Source organism: Canis aureus, chromosome 20 (assembly GCF_053574225.1).
Source record: "Canis aureus isolate CA01 chromosome 20, VMU_Caureus_v.1.0, whole genome shotgun sequence".
Taxonomy (NCBI): Eukaryota; Metazoa; Chordata; class Mammalia; order Carnivora; family Canidae; genus Canis; species Canis aureus.
This window is the reverse complement of record NC_135630.1, coordinates 39,692,682-39,716,412: the sequence shown is the minus strand read 5'-3', so window position 1 is coordinate 39,716,412 and position 23,731 is coordinate 39,692,682. Positions and strand designations below refer to the sequence as shown.

General features: G+C 35.0%; 1 long non-coding RNA gene across 16 annotated transcripts in view; it reads left to right on the top strand.

Moving 5' to 3' along the window:
- The window catches only part of LOC144291720 (uncharacterized), a 223,444-nt gene extending 202,167 nt beyond the window's left edge, over positions 1-21,277 (top strand). For 15 of the 16 annotated variants that reach the window (XR_013359136.1, XR_013359138.1, XR_013359130.1 and 12 more), the window contains one exon: positions 18,970-21,277. This is a non-coding gene — a long non-coding RNA (uncharacterized LOC144291720). The remainder of the gene's footprint in view (positions 1-18,969) is intronic. The other variant, XR_013359124.1, reaches the window with a different exon arrangement.
- Positions 21,278-23,731: the final 2,454 nt, after the last annotated feature.

The following is a 23,731-nucleotide window of genomic DNA, read 5'->3' as shown; positions in this document are numbered from 1 at the left end:
TTTTATTTATCTCTCATTTAGAATATATTTTCTTTCTTTCTTGTATGCCTAGTAACTTTTTTATTGAATGCTAGGCATTCTGAATTTTATTTTATTTAGTTCTGGATATTTTTGAACTTCTATAAATAATTTTGAGCCCTGTTTCATGATACAGTTAAGGACTGGGAAGCAATTTGGTCTTGTCTTGCTATTAAATTGTTCTTTTCCTTAGGTGGAACCAGACCAGTATATTGACTAAGGCTAATTTTTTATCCAATACTGATGTAGAATTCATCTCATTTCTCTATCCAATATCCAATGAAATATGAGATTTTCTACTGTGACTGGTGGGAACAGGAACTATTCATAGCCCTGTATCAGCATGAGATAATCCTTTCGGGTGACCCTTTCCCTTCTTTAGCTAGTTTTTTTTTTTTTTTAATTTTTATTTATTTATGATAGTCACAGAGATAGAGAGAGGCAGAGACACAGGCAGGCTCCTAGCACCGGAAGCCCGACGTGGGATTCGATCCCGGGTCTCCAGGATCGCGCCCTGGGCCAAAGGCAGGTGCCAAACCGCTGCGCCACCCAGGGATCCCCTTTAGCTAGTTTTAGCACATACTTATACTGATAAATATTCAGCTTAAGTCTGGAGGAGGACCTTATGCAGATCTATAGAGTTGTACCCATGTGCAACGATCTCCTCTGTGTTAGTCTTCCCTGCTTTCTCTTGTTATCTTGGCCTCCCTAGGCTCTCAGCATCATCTCATCAAGTCAGGTTACTGCCAGGCTCCACCTGGGATCTCCATCACTGAGACATGATCTAAGAATTCTCTCAGGTTGTTAGGTTGGGCTATCTTAAAAACATTGTCCTGCATGTTTTGCATAATTTTGTAGTTGTTTCATACAGAAGGGTATATCCCATCTCTGTTGATTGGTGGTAGCCTAAAGAAAAAAATCCCCATTACAGTGGGTTTATTTTTATAAAGGCCATTTCTCTATAAGGTATTTCCTACATACAATACTCTTTTTCTTAACCTGTGTATATAAATTAGTCTTTTTATTATGATAAGTGTTGTTTTTGTTGTTTTGTTCATTATCATATCTCAAGATTGACAGTTTCTCCAATTCCATAAAGTCACTATGTATGAATTTAAATATAATCTCCTCTTCTTCTTCTCTTTTGTCCTTTTAAAGACCACATGTGGCATGAAGTTTTCTTCTATAGACACCAAACAAATATTCAGTCATTCTTTGCTATGACACTTTTATTTTCAATGACACAGTCTTTTCTATATTAGAGAAGATTCAATAAAAAAAGGCTCTTGCTATTGTAAATTGAAACATGTTACCCAGTGACATTCAGACACTGGTTTTAGTTTTGCCCTTTAGAGTTACAAAAAAATAACTCTTATTTCCTTTTCTAGGTGACAGCCACTCCACAATGTAAAGACACTTAGCATGTGTCTCTCATACTCTCTCATTTGCTTTAATGGTTCTTTCTGAAATATCTTTCTAAATGCCTTATCATCTTAGGTATTTTTCATTGTTTTCAAGCTTTTCAGTGGCACTTTATAATGTGGTTACCAGAAATGAATAAGGGACAGCGAGTGTAATCTCAACAGGACAGAATACAGAAGAGCTTTTGTTTTCTGTGATCCATACTCTACCAATCCATTAAAAACATATAAAGGTTGTGTTAGGTTCTGAAAATGCTACATTACTTCGTAGTGTGAAACTCACATTTGGCCTCTGCAGAACTGAAATTATCAGATAATTTTAGTAACTTTAAAAATATATTTGATACATTTATTTTGATATACCTTCAACAGTCCATGACTTTTAGATATTTTATTTTAACATTTCAAACCCTGCCAAATTTCCATAAAATAAAAAATATATATTTTAAGGTGCATGGATGCACACACGCAAAAAAAGGTTTAACAAAATTCCCTAAGTAGGAGATCATCTATAACAATTGTCATTGTCAGCTAATATATGTTCACATTTTTATACTTTAAAACGTTACCTAATATCAGAGAATACAAATATTAATCTTAAGTTAACATTTATTTTCAAATATCTTGCCACAAGACTAACTTCCTCTAGGGTATGAATCCCATCTTGTTTATTTTTGTTTATTCCAGAATATCTGATCCTATCCTTGTAACAAAACAGGTATTCAATTCCTAGGTGCTAAAAGAGCAGGTACTCTTTAGCTTTCACAGCAAAAATGTGGGCATATTACAGGGAAGCTGACACTGGTTCTGTATAATAAAAGATTTTATAAAATTGAAACTACCCTGAAGAGCTCCTCTTTGAAAAGCTAGTGTTCTTCACCTGAACTATTCAAGCAGATAGCTGGTGACAAGCTGTCAATGTACGTATAGAACAGTAACGTACTGGAGTGAATTTTTGGATTCAGCAGAAATTTTGTCCAGATAAGCTTTAGAGTTTCTTCAAATACTAAAACTCTATGACATTAATTTTCTTAGATACATATATAGCATAGAGCCCTTAGTTGTTTTATATACCAATCATACTAAGGCAAAAAATATAAAAAAGAATACAAGGATAATGTATGTTTTGACATTTTTAGTCTAAAATCTAACAGGGGCATAGTATATGTTTAATGCTATCTCTGATTAAATAACATTCAAATAAAATATTCTATAATTTATGATGGATATGATGGAGAAAAACCATCAAATTTAAAATTAGCTGTTTTTTATGTCTTTCGATAATGGAATTCTAAACTTAGCTCTATTTTTAAGCATATTTTTTAAATATATGCATAAGCTGAATCCTGAAGAATGAGTGAAAGATGGTTACTCAGAGGAAGGTGTGGAAAAGCAGTCTCTCCAGTGGTAGTAGCATGTGTGAACATATGAACAGGCAAGAGGAAAACCACAGCCATTTTGTATTAAAGAAATGATGAAGTGAGGAGCGACTCTATGGTTATCAAAATATTTCCATGGCAGTATTTTCAGCTTCTTTCTGAGCGATGGTATTCTTACTCTTTTCACACAAGTATGTAGAAAAGTCAACTTTGAGATATCCTTAAGAGGCTGAAGAATGCTACTTTGAATGAAAGGAATATTCTCTAGAAATGGAAGAGAGAAAAAAAAAAGTAAAATGTGAAAGAAACCAGTCAAGGAAAAGATAGCAGAACTTTATCATGGAAATAAACATAATGAGGTAATTATAAATTGATGCTGTTAAATTTGATTCACCTGTATTTTTAGTTGCTTAGCTCAAGTTCAAATTAACGTTAAGTGAATAAAAATTTACAGAAAATTTGTTCCTCTGGGAAATGACAGCATATTCTAGAAAATAGGGGCATCACAGTAAAAAAAACAGAGTATTTTATCAAATGAACTCCATGAACTTTCACCTTCAAGTTTGTGCAATGCAGTGTTTCTATGTATTTGGATATTAAAATGAGGTTCACTCTTTCCTGGTTTAGCTGAGACTCAAAGGTAAAAGAGATATAGAATAGGTACTTGGAAACCTCACATCCTAAAACAATTTGCTAGATGACATATATAGGACAAGCAGAACTATGGAAATTCCTTCTGCCAGCTTTAGGGATGTCTGATTTCATCTTTAAAGGAGCAAGTTTTCAGAGGCCATAGAGAAAATCATCTTGGATGGTGTTATTGGAACTGTATGCATTCCTCAAGCTACTCATCTCATACTTTCCACAGGAGAAGAGGGGAGGACCTTCCCTTCCCAACTAGAAAAACTGTTTGGGGGACTGACCACCTGCTAGTGTTGTGATCCTTAGTGTTTAACTCTCACCAAGTACAGTCTAAAGATAAAAGCTTTCTGAGCTGCCCCTACATGACAGTCTCAAGAAAGTTGGTTGTACTGAGAAGAAACTGCACTTAAAGGTGAGGAAAGCATTCTCCAAAAGTCAGCATTATGGCTAGGAGGATGTCAGCCAGTGCTGTCAATAACTAACTAACTAACTAACTAACTAACTAACTAACTAACGAAGGAAAGGGAAGAAAAAAAAATGTACATTGAGGATAGGAAGAGTAGGAGGTAGTGCTGGAAGCTTAGTGGCTGGCTGAAAGAGGGGTCTTAAATGCCTAGCCAGAAATGAGAAGAGCAAGCATTAGGATAGCAATGCTCTGAAAACAAACAAAAACAAAAAGTAGCATAGAAGCACAGGAGACAAAGAGCAGCAATGTTGTACTTCCGCCCTGTGCAAGGCCAACCACTGTCATATTATGGCATCACACGTACCAGGATTCTCTCTCCTCTTGATGGTAGAGCTAGATCATAGGCTAAAAGCAGATCCCAGCCTTCCAAGGCTTTAGCGTACAAGCCTAAACAAGTCTAAGCTATGGGAAATTAAAAAAAAAAAAAAAAGTTAAACATTATTGAAGCTGAGAGAACTGATTGTTACAATGGCCACTTTTTTTTTTTTTTAAAGATTTTACTTATTTATTTGACAGAGAGAGAGAGAGAGAGAGCAAGGTGAAGGGCAGAGGGAGAGCAAGAATCAGACACCCTGCTGAGGGGAAAGCCTGACTCAGGGCTTCATCTCAGAACCACAGGATCATGACCTGAACTGATGCTTATCTGACTGAGCCACCCAGGGGCCCCACAATGGACACGCATATTAATCTCTGAAGGAAGAATGTACTTGGGACAGGAAGGGACAGAGAATCTATGAAACATGCCTGAAGTATCTTCCATGATCAGAGAAAGACTAAATCCAGAGAGGGTCTTTGAAGGGACCCTGGCAAAAATAACATTGCTTTATACAGATAAAATAGCTAGGAATAAACCTAACTAGAAATGTACAATATTTTTTTTAAAAAACTTTAAAATCCTTTTAAAGGATACAAAGAAAGATAAAATAAATGTACTTGGAGAAAAAGGCTGAATAACATAAAGATGTCAACTCTAATTTGTTTTAAATTTAGTATGATACAGGAATGCCTGGGCGGCTCAGTAGTTGAGCCTCTGCCTTTGGCTCAGGGCATGATCCCAGGATCCAGCATCGAGTCCCACATCAGGCTCCCTGCATGGAGCCTGCTTCTCCCTCTGCCTATGCCTCTGTTTCTCTCTCTTTGTGTCTCTCATGAATAAATATGTAAAATCTTTTTAAAAAATTAGTATGATACAAATAACAATACCAATAGTTTTCTCATATCCTTTGGGATTGGGACAGAAGTAGATAAAGTGCTTTGTAACCTCACCTGAAAAAACACATAAAGGGATACAAAAAAAAAGAAATTAAAAAAAAGAAAGAAAAAAAGCAATAAACAGCCTAAATATATATTAAACCTTAAAACCCAGTAATAACTATGCATCACAGACATATAAGACGATAAAATCATATTTAGCTAGACAGATCAATAACTAGAATAGGAAGTTAAAAAATAAACCCAAATGTATATAGGAATTTACTATGTTTTATGTGTGCCATCTCAGTTCAGTGGATAATTAGGCTGATCACTCAATTAGTGGTATTGAGAAAACTGGTAGTCATTTAGAATAATCTAAAGGTGGATCTATCCTTCTTCATACTGAATATCACAATGGATTCCAACCGGATTATACATTTAAATGTGAAAATAAAATAACATCATAAAAATACAGGAATAAAACATAGGAAATCTGTTTTATAGCCTCTTAGGGTCTGAGACCTTTTTAACCATGATTCAAAATACAGAAGCTATAAAAGTTTTTTTAAAGGATAAATTCAACAAAAATATCATATTTATGGCAAAATATCATAACCTAAGTCCAAAAACAAATGGCAAACTGAAAAAAAATGTAATTTAGATTACCAAGGATTAAAGGTTTTCAGAAATAAGTAAGAAACAGATTAATGAATCAACAGAAAAATTAACCAAGGGTTTATGAATAGGGAATTCAAAGAAATGGAAATAAAAATAATTTTTAAATATGACGTTTCAACCTCACCATTATTTCCTCACAAAGAAATAAAAATCAAGAGTATAATATCTTTTTTCTTCTATGCACATGACCAAAATACATAAGTCATGATGCTGTGTTGTTGAGGCCATGGATGAATATCACCATTGAGAATATGAATTTATAAAATTCCCCAAAGGAAAATTGAATAAATACCTTAGATTTAAAATCCAAAGTACCTTTTATCCCAGCAATTCAAATTTCTGGATTTTCTCCTACACACATATGTGCAAGCATGTGAAATGATGTATGTAAGACTGCCCAACTGGAAACAGTACGTGGAAGAGTTGTATTATATGTCTGTATTTTTTCATTGACAGGAGAGAAACAACCTTTGCTTTATTTCACTATGAAGAGTATGTCTTCCAAAGCCAGCTGTTCAAGAGAGCAGTGGTTTCAATCAAGCCAAACACTTAAAGTCTTTGAGCGTGTAGACATCTGTGCTACCCAGATAATCTGCACTTTGTGTCCAAACCACATCTCATTTCATCTCTCTCGGCATTTGGCAGAGGGCCTTTGCAGAAGATGTGTCTAACGATTTCCAGTGCATTGTAGATAGAAGTACAAGGTGCATTAGCAATATAGCGATATTGATCATTCTCTATCACTTCTACTCCACCTGGATTGAAAAAGAGATTATTGTTGGGAATTTTCTACTCCCCCTGGGATGTAAGTTCCATGAGGGCAAGGGTCTTTATAGGTTTATTGTTACTATATTGTTTAGCTGCCCATCGCTGGAAACACCACTACTCAAGAGATGAGTTTTTGATTGGAATGGAACTTGAGCTTTATCCAGGAGGCCTGCAACCTGGGGAGAAGGTGGACTCTTGTCCAAAAGCCAACTCAGAGGTTTCTACTGTGGGGCAGGAATACTTAAAAGGATTTAGGGTAGTTAATAAGCAAAGGGAGGTCGGTGGCCTGCAACATGTCTTGATTATATGCAGATAGATGATACCAGCTACAAATTTTATCTCAGTGCTATGGAGCTGTGTGCGGGGGTTCGGTTCTTATTTCGTGATACGCAACAGTATTCTGTTCTTTCTGCAAAAGAGGTTCAGATCTGGGGATCCCTGGGTGGCGCAGTGGTTTAGGGCCTGCCTTTGGCCCAGGGCGCGATCCTGGAGACCCGGGATCGAATCCCACGTCGGGCTCCCGGTGCATGGAGCCTGCTTCTCCCTCTGCCTGTGCCTCTGCCTCTCTCTCTCTCTCTGTGCGACTATCATAAATAAAAAAATAAAAATTAAAAAAAAGAGGTTCAGATCTACAGATACGCAAAGGGAGGTCAGTAAAATCATTTGTGGAAGCTAAAAAAAAAGTCCTTTTTCTTGAAAAATTGCTCAGCTAATCAGAAAGCCAAGATGCCCTCAAATAGACTTGCTGGATTCTGTAGCCTGGGAAAGTTCTGGTCCTTCACTCTTCAAGGCCAGCGGTCCGCAAATAGACTGAATTAGTTCTGTTACAGATCAAGGGATTTAGGTCAGCAAGTAAGGAGCTTGTTAACTCGAAGCAGTTAACCCATAAGACCACCTGGAATGCTGGTACAGTATCCCAGGCACCCAGAACACAGTAGGCAATACATATTTAAATGCATAAATAAAGCAATTACCATTTCATGGGCTCTTCTGCTCTGTCTTTCCTTTTACTGGATGAACCTGTCCTCTTCATTTCCATTTACCTACTGCTTACTAGCTGCACATCTGCACCCTGGACAGCCACTCTCTGATAATCTGATCTTAATTTGGCCAGTTTTACATGGGTTATTTTATTTTTAATATTCTGTTATTTTTATATAGCCCCCCTTCACTGAACTTCCAAAAGCCTTCTTCCACAAGTAAGATAATATATCTTATTATTTTGTGTCTTTTGTTTTATCTTTTAATTAATTCACAGACATTCGTCAAGCCCCAGATGCATAGAGAAGAGGTTTAGCGACTACACAAGATTTGTAAAAATACTGCTTCTCAATTAATGCTAGGGAAGGCGCAAAGATAAAATTTCTAATTTTGCAGATTAAGACAGTAATTCGGGGCATGAAAATTTCCCATGGTCTAAAAAAAGCCATAAACAAAAATATATTCTTCAGCACAGTAATAACTCTTTCTATGCCCCTGTGCTCTATATTGTAAATGTCTTTCTCCTGGCACACTCATTTATAGCTTCTGAGTTACTTGATCTCTTAGTAAATTATTTAAATAGCCCACCAAGTAGAACATGGGTTCTGTTAACAATAACGATTTAGAGGCAGATGAGATCAATACAAGGTCAAGCTTCTTCTACCAGAGTTAACTGGGTCTCATATCTAGACAGTGTTATTGTCTTGAAGCCATTTTAGTAATAATTTGCCGGCTTCGTGGAGACCTTGTTTGTTAGGAGGGCTCTATTTTAAAGGCTACATTAAATTTGATCTCCCTATTTTTCAAGGATCTGTCGCATTTCATCTTTCAAAAAATGACAGCTTTCAGTGATTAAAGATTAATCCAACTTCATCCCTTCAAGTCTTCTACTGAAGGATGAGTACTAAATAGACAATAATTAATAGAATAAACTCAATGATGAAAGTGCCTTTGGGCATGCCCTTCTTCAGTCTCTAACCACAATTTGTCAGCCAGAGAGCCTCTCTCCCTTGTTCTGATCCACCTCTTCCTCCTGGGTTAGGCCACTCTTCCTTACTTCCATAATGCAGTCAGAATAACTCTATGCCAGCAGATGGACTGCACTGTGTTACAATAAGCACTTAACTTCTCCATAACATTCTACACTAAAAGCTCCTTAAATACAGTGTCTATATCTTTCGTTTCTGTATCTTTGTGCTTAGCACAGAATGTCACAAATAGTAGAGGCTTCAAAAAGGGAATTGCTGAAAAAAGTGATAAATAAATGAATGAGACTCTTAATTAATTTTGGAAATTTGAAGGAAAATGTATATACATTGCTGAATGCAAAAATAAAGAATGATAATCAAAGTTGCATATTTTTCCTAACACTTAACACTAAGCATGATTTTATTCTTAGGGAGTACACTGATATTTAAATATCCATTTCTTTATTTACCAAAGGATTGCAGCTAAAACTACCTTTTTTGTTTCGTTAATATATTGAAAACATTAATTGTCCAAGGTTTACATCATGAAATTCCCTTAGCAGCCTGGAGTCCCTTCTGTGTGCGTGTATGCTTCAGTTTCTGAGTGACCAGTCTATCCACACTACATCCCAGGCTTATGTACATTTGCTGCAAATTTTCTATTGAAGGAAAACTCACTTCTGAGAACCAGCTGTGGTTTTCACAAGAGATAGACTATCCCTCAAACGCACTTTATTAGAGCTTTTAGCTTATAGCAATTCAACTTCATATAATAAAACATAAAAAGAACTTCTCATTTGACGTACAAACAGCGTAGTATACAAACCACAGTTATAACTATCTATACATCCTCCAAAATGTACACTTGTACCCTTGTAATGGATAGAAAATGACAGAATCACAGAAGCTCCTTGTGACCATTCCCAGCCTCTATCCTTTCCTCTTCCTAAAGGAACCACTATCCTGCTGTTGACGTCTTGGATTAATTTTTCCATTACTTGCAAAGTGTTGACATGGTAATATAATTATGAAGTATTTTATATCTTGTTTGCAAATTACAGGAATGGAATACACATATGTATGTATTCTTTGGTCTTTATTTTTTTTCCTTCTGAGATTCAACCATAGTACTATCTGTTGTGTATGTCAGTACTTTATTCATTAATGTTTCTGAATATTCCACAGTATATTTATCCATTCTATTTCTTATGAGGACATGGGCATATTTTCCAGGTTGAGTCTATTAAAAGTGGTACTGCTATATACCTTTTTGTTCATATTTTTTGAAATATATACAAGTATATCTTTTAGCTGTAGACCAAAAAGTGTGTGTGTGTGTGTGTGTGTGTGTGTTATTGCGTTTATTTTACTCCTAAATGAATTGAAGTTAACAGGTAAATGAAGAGAGAAATCATGAAATAGTCTTTCAGATTAGTCCAACCTGTGGGAAAAAATGTGTAGAAGAACCTGTCTTTCCATTTGTTGACAAATAACTGAAAATCTGGCTAGAAGAGTGGGTGGTTATTTCTCATTGGCATCCTGTATGAAAAAACAAATAAATATTGATTTAAGAAGTATAGAAAAACAGATAAAAATATCTGTAGAAGATTCTTACTGGTTCAGTGTTTAATTTATAACTTATTCTAAGACAAAATATGTCTCTACTATATTAATTATGAAGTTCGAGCTATCCACTTATATATTTTAATTTTGAACAGTTGCCCAAATTTACAAATAAGAAAACCAAATTTCAGTGAAGTTAGGAAAATTATCCCAAGTAGAAAAATATATTAGGTAGAGGATGAATAATAATTATAATAAGAGAACTATAATATAATACACACATATACAAATATTTTATTCAGAATACGATTAAGTAAGAGGCAAGTGTATTTCATAGACAATGTGAACTACCTGAGTTGGGATATAGAAAAAAAAATCACTATTGCCTTGTACAATTAAGGGATATTATATAGATTTGTATGTCTAGAACTGGGCTTTGTGGCAAAGGCAGAGTTTTCCTAAGACCTGAGATGGGTCAAAAAGGAATGGGCTTTCCTTTCTTCTGGAGATACACCAAAGGGAGCCCCTCTCAATAAATACAGATCTGCTAGTAAATAAACCTCTTAGACAAAGGCTTTGAACTTATGAGCTCTTTTTCCATTTTTCAGTTCCATGAGCTGCAAGGCTCACATTGTACTTATCGGTCTTTTAAATATTTGTAGGCATTAGGAGAGATTGAAACTGCCTGAGAATTGGACTTTGATGAAAAATGCTCTGCTGGGGCAGCCCGGATGACTCAATGGTTTAGCGCTGCCTTGGCCAGGGGTGTGATCCTGGAGACCCCGGATCGAGTCATGCTGGGCTCCCTGCATGGAGCCTGCTTCTCCCTCTGCCTGTGTCTCTGCCTCTCTCTCTCTGTGTGTCTCTCATGAATAAATAAATAAAATCTTAAAAAAAAAAAAAAAAACGCTCTGCAATGTTTGAAAATAAAAGAGAAAAAAAGGAAGATTTTTTAAAAGAGTTTTTTTTTTAATGGAGATTTTATTTCTGATTTTTTTCAAGGAGACATTAAAGTTAAAAAATAAATGAAGATAAACGTATAAAATCATGGATACTTGAAAGACTCTAGGAAGTCCCACTATTTTTTGGTCTTAGGAGTCAGTATTGGGGAGACATGCTCTCCCTTTTATTCTAATTTAAGGGGTGAATCCTAGAGGATCTCTACCTATCTATGTCTCCCCAAATATTATGGTCCTAGAGAAGCTGAACTGATAAGAGAATTGATTAGCAGGAAGTAGAGAATAAATAGTAAGCCAGAATTTGATAAAGGTATACCCCCAGGCTTTTAGAAATAATGTTATATTGAGTTCAAAGGGCAAGGTAAGACTAGAACCCAAGGGAAAAATGAATAACATGGCAGAGTAGAATGTCATATTCTTACCACATAAACAAAGAAACAAAAAACAAAAACAAAGGAACACAAGGAACTCGTGGGAGGGATTGGATATTCCTATTACTTGGACTGTGGTGCTGGTGGTATCATGGATGTTTGCATAGATCCAAATCCATCAAATTATACATGTGACCCATGTGCAGTTCTTTGTATGCCATTATACCTCAATAAAGCTGTTTTTTTTTTTTTAAGAAGCATTTGGAGGTTTTTTTTTTTTTTTTGCATTTGGAGTTTTTTGATTATTGATCATATTTCATTGCTAATAATTGGTCTACTCAAATTTTGTCTTTCTGATTCAGTTTTAGGAGTTTATATATTTCTAGGAATTTATCCATATCTTCTAGGTTGTCTAATTTGTTGGTATGTAATTTTTCATAATCTCTTTTAATCCTTTGTATTTCTATGGTGTTGGTATTTCTCTTACTTCATTTCTGATTTTGTTTCTTTGAGGTCTCTCTCCTATTTCAATGAGTCTGGCTCAGGATTTATCAGTTTTGTTGAGCTTTTCACAGAACCAACTCCCAGTTTTATTGATCTATTTTTATTCCCTATTTCATTTATTTCTGCCCTAATCTTTACTATTCCCTACCTTCTACTGGCTTTGGCCCTTGTTTACCCTTCTTTTTCTTTTAAGTATAAGTTTAGATTGTTTATTTGAGTTTTCTCTTGCTTCTTGAGGTAGGCTTGTATTGGTATAATCTTTCCTTTTGGAACAGCTTTTGCTGTATCCCAAAGATTTTAGGCCATTGTGTTGTATTTTCGTTCTTTTTCTTTTCTTGGTTGACCCATTCAATGTTCAGTAGCATGTTTTTAGCCTCCATGTATTTGTGTTCTTTCCAGAGAATGTTCTATGTTCTTTTGAAAATAATATGTCTTCTGCTGTTTGGGGATGGAATAGCCTAAATATGTCTATTAGGTCCATCTGGTCTAACGTGTCAATCAAAGCCACTATTTCTTTGTTGGTTTTAAATCTGGATGATCTATTTACTGATGTAAGTGGGATGATAAAATCCCCTTCCATTATTTACTGTTAATTTCTTCCTTTATGTCTGTTAATAATTGCTTTATGTATTTAAGTATTCCTAAGATGGGTGTTTAAATATTTATAATTGTTATATCCCCTTGTTGAGAATTGTTACCCATATCATTACATAGTGTCTTTCATTGTTTCTTGTCACAGTCTTTGTTTTAAAGTCTTTTTTGTCCTATATTAAGTATTGCTACTCCAGTTTTCTTTTCAATTCCATTTGCAGGTTAAGGTTTTTCTATCCCTTCATTTTCAGCCTGAATGTGTCCTTAGGTCTGAAATAAATCTCTTATATGAGACTTATATAGACAAGTCTTGTTTCTTTATCCATTCAGTCACCTTATATCTTTTGATGGAAGCCTTTACCACATTTACATTCAAATAATGTACATTATTTACATTAATATAATGCTATATATTAATTATGCAATGCCATATCCTAGTTATTGATAGGTATGTACTTATTGTCATTTTGTTTCTGGTTTTATAGTTGTTTTGTAGTTCCCTTCCCACAAGAAGTCCCTGTAGTTTAATGGCTTTCTTAGAGATATGCTTGGATTTGTTTCCCTAATTTTTGTGTGTATCTATTACAAGTTTTTGATTTATGGTTACCATTAAGCCCCTATATAACATTCTATGCATATAGCAGTCTATATTGAGTTTATGGCCCCTTAGGTTTGAATGCATTCTAAAAGCACTAAATTTTCACTCCCCTCCACCCATGTTTTATGTATATGATGTCATACACTACAACTTTTTATTTTATGAGTCCCTTGACTGATTTTAATAGCTATAATTGATTTTACAGCTTTTGTACCTTAACCTCTGTACTGATGTATAAGTGATTAATCTACTACTCATGTTATGTTTGTATTTACCAGTAAAATTATTTCCTTTAATAATATTCTTGCTCCTGATTATAGCTTTTTCTTTCCACTCAAAGAATTCCCTTTAACATTTCCTGTAAGGCTGATTTAGTGGTGATGAATTCTTTTAAATTCTGTTACCTGGGAAACTCTTTATCTTTCCTTATATTGTGAATGATAGCCTTGCTGGAGAGAGTGTTCTTTGGCTGCAGATTTTTTTCTTTTCAGCACTTTGTATATATTATGACACTCCTTTTCAGACTGCAAGTTTCTGCTGAAAAATCAGCTGATACCATTATGGGATTTCCCGTGTATATAATGGTTTTATTCTCTTTGACTGTTTTTATTTTTTTTAAATTTTTTTAAGAGTCCAAACATGCAATCTTTTATTAGAAAAAGATAATTGTTTTTTTTTTATTTTAATTTATTTTTTTATTGGTGTTCAATTTACTAACATACAGAATAACCCCCAGTGCCCGTCACCCATTCACTCCCACCCCCCGCCCTCCTCCCCTTCTACCACCCCTAGTTCGTTTCCCAGAGTTAGCAGTCTTTACGTTCTGTCTCCCTTTCTGATATTTCCCACACATTTCTTCCCCCTTCCCTTATATTCCCTTTCACTATTATTTATATTCCCCAAATGAATGAATGAGAACATATAATGTTTGTCCTTCTCCGACTGGCTTACTTCACTCAGCATAATACCCTCCAGTTCCATCCACGTTGAAGCAAATGGTATTATGTCTTTATCATTAATTTTTGCCATTTAATTACTAGTGTAGTATTCCTTGGGTTGATTTTGTTAGGAGTTCTCTATGCCTCCTGAATCTAGATGTCTTTTTCCTTCCTCAGGTTTGGGAATTTTTCAGCTATTATATCTTCCTCATTTTCTCTCTCTTCTTCTTCTGAGATCCCTATAGTGTGAAACAAAAGCCTAGGACCAGGTGGCTTTATAAATAAATTTTACCAAGCATTTAAAGAAGAATGAAAACCTATTCTTCTCAAATGATCCCAAAAAAATCAAAAAGAAAGGAGAGCTTCCAAATTCATTCTATGAGACCAATATTGTCCTGATACCAAAACAAGATAAAAACACCGAAGAAAGAAAGAAAGAAAGAAAGAAAGAAAGAAAGAAAGAAAGAGAAAAGCACAAAAAGTATCCTGATAAACATAGATGCAAAAATTCTCAACAAAACATTAGCAAACTGAATGAACAATACATTAAAAACACTAATCACTATGTTTGAGTCGGATTTATCCCAGGGATGCAACAATGCTTCAATTGTAAATAAATCACTGTGATACATCATATTAACAAGAGAAAGGTTATAAACCTTGTGATCATTTCAACAGATGTAGAAAAAGCATTTGACAAAGTACAACATTCATTCATGATAAAAAATCTGAACAAAGTAGGTTTAGATGGAATATACCTCAACATAATAAAGACCATATATGAAAAACCCAAGCTAATATCATCTTCAACAGTGAAAAACAGAGCTTTTCTCACAAGGTTAGGAACAAGATAAGGAGTGTCCACTCTCCTGGAATATTATTCAACATTGTATTAGAAGTCCTAACCACAGCAATCAGAGAAGAGAAGGACATAAAAGGCATCCCAACTGGTTAGGAAGAAGTAAAGTTGTCACTATTTGCAGATGACACAATATTATGCATAGAATACTCCAAAGACTCCACCAAAAAACTACTAGAATTGGTAAATGATCCATAAAGTCACAGGATATAAAAATAACATGCGGAAATTTGTTGTATTTCTAAACATTCATACTAAAGAGAAATAAGAGAACAGTCCCATTTATAATTGCACCTGAAATATGACTGACATTGTTTCAGTTGCTATTTACATTGGGCTATACATAGACTCTAAAAACTGTTCCTTGATTCTCTGTTCTATCTTAACCATCTAGTTTCCAGACTCAGAGAAGTTTAGAGAAATGAAATTAGGATAAAGAGGGAAAACACTGAGAGTTGCAAAAAATGATAACTGATAGCCAGATGCCAAGGGGTCTATAAAAAAAAATAAGATATGGGGTTCAAAGATCATATAGTCACGTGGGTTTTATATAAACATGTAAATACATAAGTTATCAAGTTAAGTCTGACTCAACTAGATAAGATATGCAAAGAGTAGTGAGACTTTAAACAGTGATTTCCAAATATGTGACAAATTCCTTTTGTGGACCGTCTTTCAACAGTATAATTGAGCTATAACCAAAATAAGGCAGATGTTTAGGTTCAACCTTAGGTACATTTTTAGACCTCTTCGAGACTCAATTTCAGTATCTGTAAAATGATAGTAAAATATGAATTACAGGTTTAACAAAATTATTAATAAAATACCATGAATAATATTTCATATGTATATCTACATATAAAATATATAATATAGGATTTGTATTCAGTCAAGGAAAGCTAAAATTATTGTTTTAAATATAAGGTAAAAACAGTAAATGTTACATTTTTAACTACATCTGATTTCAAGTGCAAACTACTGGGCCTTTTCATCTTTCTCATTACTAATTGAATGATGAGATGAGTCCAGATTTGATTGCTATATGGTGACCAACATTTAAAATGAAATTTGTAAAGTATAATGAGGAAGAGAGCTCCTCATATGCTCAAGCTTACATCCCCACACACATCATCACACAGTCAAATGTAAGCAGTTTATAACAATAAATGTGGGTGGCATTATCAGTGACAACATTTCTTTTTTCCCTGAAGAAAATTAGGTTCAGAGGAAGAAAACCCTGAACATTCAATCCCATCACAGCCGGAAAGCTGACAACATCTAAGGCTAATTAAATGCTTGTTTAACATAGTTTTCTTTAACCAATATCTCATTACTATGATCTTAATTCTATTCCCTGAAGTCATGAGGCACTTTCTGGAGTCTCTCTTTTCTCCTACCATGCCATGTAAGAATGAGAATAACATGTGCAAATATGTCTATCTAATATCAATGATTTCATTTTAATAAGATTCTTTCCTTCCCATTTTTATTTGACAGTTGTGACTGAAATTGAAGTATATTCCTGGAATTGAAATTAACCCCCTTTACTTTTTTTTGTTAATAAAGATATTTATTGGAGCAGAGTGTAAGGAACTTAATACATAATGAAAACAAGGCATCGTATCAATTAAGTACTTGGACAAAGCAACCATTTGTTATACAAATTAAAATTCAATGCAGAAGATATATTAATTCTATTTATTGGAAGCTCACTCTGGGCCAATGAAGAAAAAAAAAAACAAAAACAGTGTCCACAATAAATAGAAGTTTGACTTGTTGAAAAGTTAACAGGTCAACTGACAAAGAGGTACTTACATTTTACTGCCCAGAACAAGCACAGCAACCCCACTATATATCTTTAATGTTTCACTCTGCTAAACAAATAAACCTGGGACTCCTTAGCAGAATCCTAAATCTCTCATAGTAATATGTTTTCTTTCAAATGCATGGTATCAATGCCTCTTAAATAGTCATTGTTTTCTACTTTTGTCTGCAAGATATACCTTCCTCTCTGTTAAGGATATTGTGGTCTTCTCTCTTCTCTCAATGCCCCGAGGTCTCTCCCTGTTCACTATGAAATGCAAAATCTTCTCAAAGAAAATCTTACTCTATAAAAAAAAGAAGATCTTACTCTATGATCATGTATAAATTATAAATTTTCAGTGTCAGGGAATATGGATACCATGGTCATCCAGTGGCTGACCAGTATGTATTCCTCATCTTTCTTCTTGAAATATTGTTCCTATGAAGGATGAAGACTTTTTAAAAAATTCTCAGTGTGTGGTCTTATTTCACACAACATAAAACATATTCTTAGTGCTTTCCAAATATTACCATTAATTTCTACAGGAAACATAATAAGATGTGTATGATACTATCAGTTTTTAAAATGAGAAAACTAAGATTTAACAAGGATAAATAATTTATAAAATATTACAAATAAGTGATAAAACTAGAACATTAATATAGCTCTGATTCTTAGACACATAGTGGTTCTCCCTCTTTATCAAAATATGCACTACTTATAATAGAGAACCCAGAAACAAAGCCATGCTTATATGGTCAATTAATCTTGACAAAGGAGGCAATAGTATGCAACAAGAAAAAGACAGGCTTTTCAACAAATAGTATTGAGAAAACTGGACCACTTTCTTACACCATGCACAAAAATAACCTCAACATGGGTTAAAGACCCAAATATAAGACCTGAAAGCATAAAAATCCTAGAAGAGAGCACAGGCAGTAATTTTTCTGACATCAACCATAGCAACATTTTTCTAGGAAGGTCCCCTGAGGCAGGGAAATAAAAACAAAAATAAACTATTGGGATTACACCAAAATAAAAAGCTTCTGTACAAAAAAGGAAACAACAAAACTAAAAGAAATTATACAACTCAACATCAAAGCAAATAACCTAAATAATCTCAAATTCACAGTGTTCAAATTTGCGATAAGTGTCATTGGACTTTGTACTCAGTACAAAGAATCATAGAGTAAAACCATCCAAAGAAAGAAAGGCAGATAGAAGCTACATGTGTAGCTACAGAGGCCAGCCTTATGTAGATTAGGAATAAATGGGTTTTAGCCACGAAAAAAAAAAAATTGAGCAAGAGACATGAACAGACACTACTCCAAAAAAGACATACAGATGGTGAACAGATATGAAAAAATGCTCAACATCATTAATCATTGGGGAAATGCAAATCAAAACCACAATGAAATATTACATTACACCTATCGGAATGGCTAAAACCAGAAACACAAGAAACAACATGGTAGCAAGGGTGTGGAGAAAAGAAACCCTCATTCACTGTTGATGGGAATGCAAACTGGTGCATCTACCAGTGGAAAATGGTATGGAGGTTCCTCAAAAAATTAAAAATAGAATTACTGCATGATCCAGTAATTCAAGTACTGGGTATTTACCAAAAGAATACAAAAACATAAATTCAAAAAGATATACACACCCTACTTTTGTTGCAGCATTATTAAAAATATCCAAACTATGGAAACAGCCCAAGTGTACATCAATAGATGAATGAGTAAAGAAGATACGGTATGTATACACAATGGAATATTAGTCAGCCATAAAAAGAATAAAATCTTGTCATTTGCAACAACATGGATGACCTAGAGGGTACAAAGCTAAATGAAATAAGTCAGTAAGGGAAAGACAATACCATATGATTTCACTCATATGTGGAATTTAAGAAGCAAAATAGATGAACAAGTGAAAAAGAGGCAAACCAAGAAACAGACTCCAAACTACAGAAAACAAACACATTGTAACCAGAGGGGAGGTTGTGGAGGGATGGGTGAAATAGAGGAAGGGGTTTAAGAGCACATTTGCCATGATAATACTGAGTAATGTATAGAATTGTTGAATCACTATATTGTACATCTGAAACTAATATAATGCTATATATTAATTATGCAGGAAGTATTTAAAAAAATAATAAAAAATAAAAGTCCAACAGGAAAAATAAAAATAACCATTACTTATTTGTAATGCGTAGAGAAAATATAATCTTCCAAGCAAGTGGTCTGAAAGGATTTTTTTTTTTTTTGCAGGAAAATGACTTTGATAATTCTGTTGAAGGACACAAAACTGCAAGCATTTTAAAGCAGAAGGAAAAAACCGTCGACCTCAAAGACGAAAAAATGGAACAAGCTAGAACTCTGAGTAATTCTTGCAGATCTGGGGAGTGGAAAGGAAGCCCCTGGTTGATAGAAGGACTTAATAGGCTTTTGAGGAAAGTATGAAGGCCTCCTGAGTTTATGGTAGTGTGGATATACTTTCTGTATATCATCTTCAGTTAATCTTTAGTGATTATTAGATTGTGTTCTAATGATTTTTTAAAGATTTTTTTTTTATGAAAGCATGTGGAGAGTTGCCAAGTCCTGTGCAAGCATGGACAGTGACAACAGATGCTGTCCACAGGGGCAGCCAATTAATGGGTATGGTGTCCACCACTGAAATATGCTGATAAGAAACTAAAAGAGGAAATACATAAGTCTTGTCATTGAGGGCTTAAAATTTAGTTGAAAATTGGGATAAAGATTAATATAAACATTCAATGTCTTAACTAGCTGGATTGGTATATCACTAAAGGAGATAGATCTCTCACTTGCAATGAATTAAAACTATTTGAATAATATATAGCATTTATAATATTTTTAAAATTTGAGTACTTTACATTATTATAGTAAGAACAAAAGATGTTTAGTTACCTAGGTAGAAAAGAGTAAAAATAGTTTCTTTATTATCCTTATAGTACCAGAAACAGAGCTACATGTGGATCCCATTTTGACTTGGGGATAGAACAATTATTTTCCTAAGACAATAGCACCCTCGAGGATTGTTACACAAGGGCCAAAATGGCTAAAATTTTACCATATGAACATAACAGAAATATCAAGTGAAGCCCAGCTCAATTCTCTTTTACTTAAATAGATTTATTCTGTTCTCAGATTTAATGTTAACAAATGTCTGAACACCTGCTATCTGTGGCATACTCTGTTAGACACCGCAAGGAACAAAGGAAGTAAATGGCAAAAGTTCTTCATTCTGCAACATTGCCACGAAAGAAGCAAAGCTCCTTAAAGTGCTTCCTGGAGTCATCTAAATGTAGAGTATCTTCAATCTGAGCCGTTCTTGATACCATTCAGAGAATAGGTATGACATGCAACAGGCCTGCTGTCTGTCTAGATCTAAAGAATCTAAAGAAAAAGCAGAAATCTAAGGAAAAGCTAAAAACACAATGTCATTGTGACAGGGGGCTGACTTTTTTTTTTAAACCAATACACTTTAACATTTACCAAGGTGATAGGAGTATTTTTATATTCTTGTGTGCTCTTTTATATTGTCATGAGAAAAATTTTTTCAGAGAATAAATTTAAAAATATGTAGTTTTTTTCTCCTTATTACTCTAATGGCAGATTCTGTACCACAATAGAATATTTTAAAAATAATGATAATAGATAATAATTTCCTTTGACAAGGGCTATCATGAGAGCATAAAATGGAGGAAGGGAAAGTATACATTTCTTCTTGTGACAGGTATGTCAATGCCCAGAAAGTTCAGGACCATTTATCTATTTGTATGTCAGGCTTTGGTTGGATTATCATGGCTCTCAAAGCATGCCATATCCTACATCAATTTCTCTCTCCAGGAGGAAAATTATTTTTTTGGTAGAAAATGGAAGAATAGAGATTAAAAGTGCACATATAGTCTGCTGAACTACATATAGAAGCATTTCTCTCAGCGATTCTGTGAGCACCCATTTTCAAGCATCATATGACACAATTACCATAATTAATTAGCTTTATGGGGCTGTGCTCAGCAGTCACCTGCTTTCAAAAGGAAATTAAAGTTACTGTTTCTGATAAGTTAAAGAATCATTATGAACGTGGCTGAAATCATGAACCATAGTGTTCTCATCATGTCAGGTTTTCTACAGAAAGAGAAAAATAAATATTTCTAGGAGTCACCAAACTTTCCATGAACAACAACAACAAAAAAGAAAAGCTAAATGAACTGTGAAAGTGTTTATCAGCCAATGAGAGTACCAAAGATCAAGGGTTAGAACTTCCCTCAAACCTTTATGTTTATGCATTTCTATCCTTGTCATCACATTAATAGTAGAGCTCTTTCCTATGTCATATAGAAGAGAAATCTAGAACAATGAAAACAGATTATATTTCCTTTTTAGTAACCTGTAGGTTTCTCAGTAACTTTACATTTTGTGTAGCCCGGGGGGCTCAGTGGTTGAACGCCACCTTCAGCCCAGGGTGTGATCTTGGAGACCCAGGATCGAGTCCCATGTCGGGCTCCCTGCATGGAGCCTGTTTCTCCCTCTGCCTGTGTCTCTGCCTCTCTCTGTGTGTCTCTCATGAATGAATAAATAAAATCTTTAAAAAAATGACTTTACATTTTGAAAAGTCTTTTAAAAATGACCTGCTTGATTACATTTGTTTTGATATAAGGCAGAGTCTTGGGGGAAAAAACTATTATGTTTCAAAATTGAGTTTAGCTGTAGATAAACTGGGACATTTGCTTTTAAAAGTGAAAAATATTATACCGCCTGAGCTCAGGAAGTATAGACACTAACCAGGATTAACTAGGACTAACCAGGACTAACAAAACCAGGAATTAATGTGAAAAGTGGAAAGAATTTGTGTTATACTCTTTCACATGCTCCATGATTATCTTACCATATATAGAAGGTTGAATGGTGGTCCCTAGAAAGGTATGCCCATGTCCAAGTCCCTAGAAACAGTGAATGTCTGCTTACTTAAGAAAAGGGTCTTTGCAGATTTAATATAAAGATGTAGTCATCATGGATTACTGGATGGGCCTGACATAATGGCAAATATCCTTACAATAGAGAAAAGGAGACACAAACAACAGAGAAGGTGGCAATGTGAGTACAGAAGTAGAGATTGAAGTGACACAGCTATAAGCTAAGGAATGATAAGTATTGCCAGCAGCTACCAGGAGAAAGGCATGGAATGGTTTCTGTCTAGAACCTTGTATCAGAGTGCAGTCCTCTGACACCCTGATTTCAGAGTTCTGGCCTCTAGAATTTTGAGAGAATACATTTATGATGCTTTAAAACTCTCAGTTAACGATGATTTTTTTTTTAATTTTTATTTATTTATGATAGTCACAGAGAGAGAGAGAGAGAGGCACAGAGACATAGGCAGAGGGAGAAGCAGGCTCCATGCACCGGGAGCCTGATGTGGGATTCGATCCCGGGTCTCCAGGATCGCGCCCTGGGCCAAAGGCAGGCGCCAAACCGCTGCGCCACCCAGGGATCCCTCAGTTAACGATGATTTGTTATAGCAGCCCTAGGAAACTAACACACTATTATCTTCCCTGAAATGAAATGGTAAATAAAAATATGCAAAAGGCCAAAGACAGGAGGTACATTCCCATTTCTTTAACCGTCCAAAGCTGTTTGGGAAGGGTTAGGTATAAAATATGCTGACATCTCAGAAGCCTGGCCAAGAGAGAGGAAGGGGAAGCCTGGTTCTGGCAAAATGTGGGAAACACTCCAGATAGGTGGGAACGGCCCATGGTGAGGTGGTCTCTTTTATATACCTACTAAATACAACATCTAATGAGAAAAAATATCTCTGATTTGGTTTATAAAAATTATATCATTTAAAAAAAAAAAAGCAAGCTGTGTGAGAAGGCAGGCACAGCAGCCAGAAGCTGGCCACATGAGTAGAAGAGATACGCTGGCAGAGAACCTGGCAAATTCATAGAGAAGACCAGAGGAAGGGAAAACAGGCAAATGCTGGCAAATTTCACCCTGTGATTGGAGCCAACACTGTCGAACCATTGACTATCAATTTAGTCCCCATGCAGTGTGGACAGCATAGTGTTCCCCACTTAGATGCCATAGGGTCATCTGACTGTTTGAAGGGTTTGAGATGACCTGATGGGACATAGGAACTGCCCCACTTTCGTTTTCCCAAATACTCTCTTCCAGAACCCTGAATGATCTCTTTAGAACTCTGGGTTTTTGTATGGTTTTTGTTTTGAGAAAAATGGGAAAGTCCTTGAGAAGGCAAAATGGATTCCATTTTCTCAAATATTTGTGTGCTATTTTAACTGCTTGGCTGACAGGGGTAAATAGTAAGATATAGTGCTTTAAAGTCTTTCCACAATGTTCAGCATGGTTTAACAGTTGACAGCCACTCTGATATATCAGGAAGATTAGGCTGTGTAAAATATTCTTTCATTTGATAATGACAATTTCATTGCTATTTTATGGAGCAGGTGCCATGGGGGGGAAGTCATGGTGATGAATTGACATCATTTAGATCTTCCTAATGTGATAATTTTCCAGTAATCCTAAAACCTCTGCCCTACTTCATATCAGGTTTTAGCTACAGGACTCTGACTACCCCTCTGGCTACACTTTTCTACCTGTAAGTCAGCAGGAAGCATAAAAAAGGGAGAGAGCATTCAGTGATATACAGTGAGTAAAATGAAATATTTTGGCATAGTGACAGGTCTAAAGTCAGCTTTATCATTCATTTGCTGTGTAGTATAACAGAAGTTTCTCACCTGAACATAGTTTCTGTGTCAGTCAGGGACTATAATCCGGGCTCATAAATAATTTATCTACTTTTCTGTCAGTGGACATTTTGGTAGCTTCCAGTTCGGGAATACTATGAATAACAGCAATAAAATCGGTATAGATTATTTTCTGTGAATACATGTACTATTTCAGCTGAGTATTTACCTGGGAGAGGAATTACTGAGGTACATTTTATGTGCATATTTGTTTTTTCAACATGACGCTAACTAGTTTTCTGAAG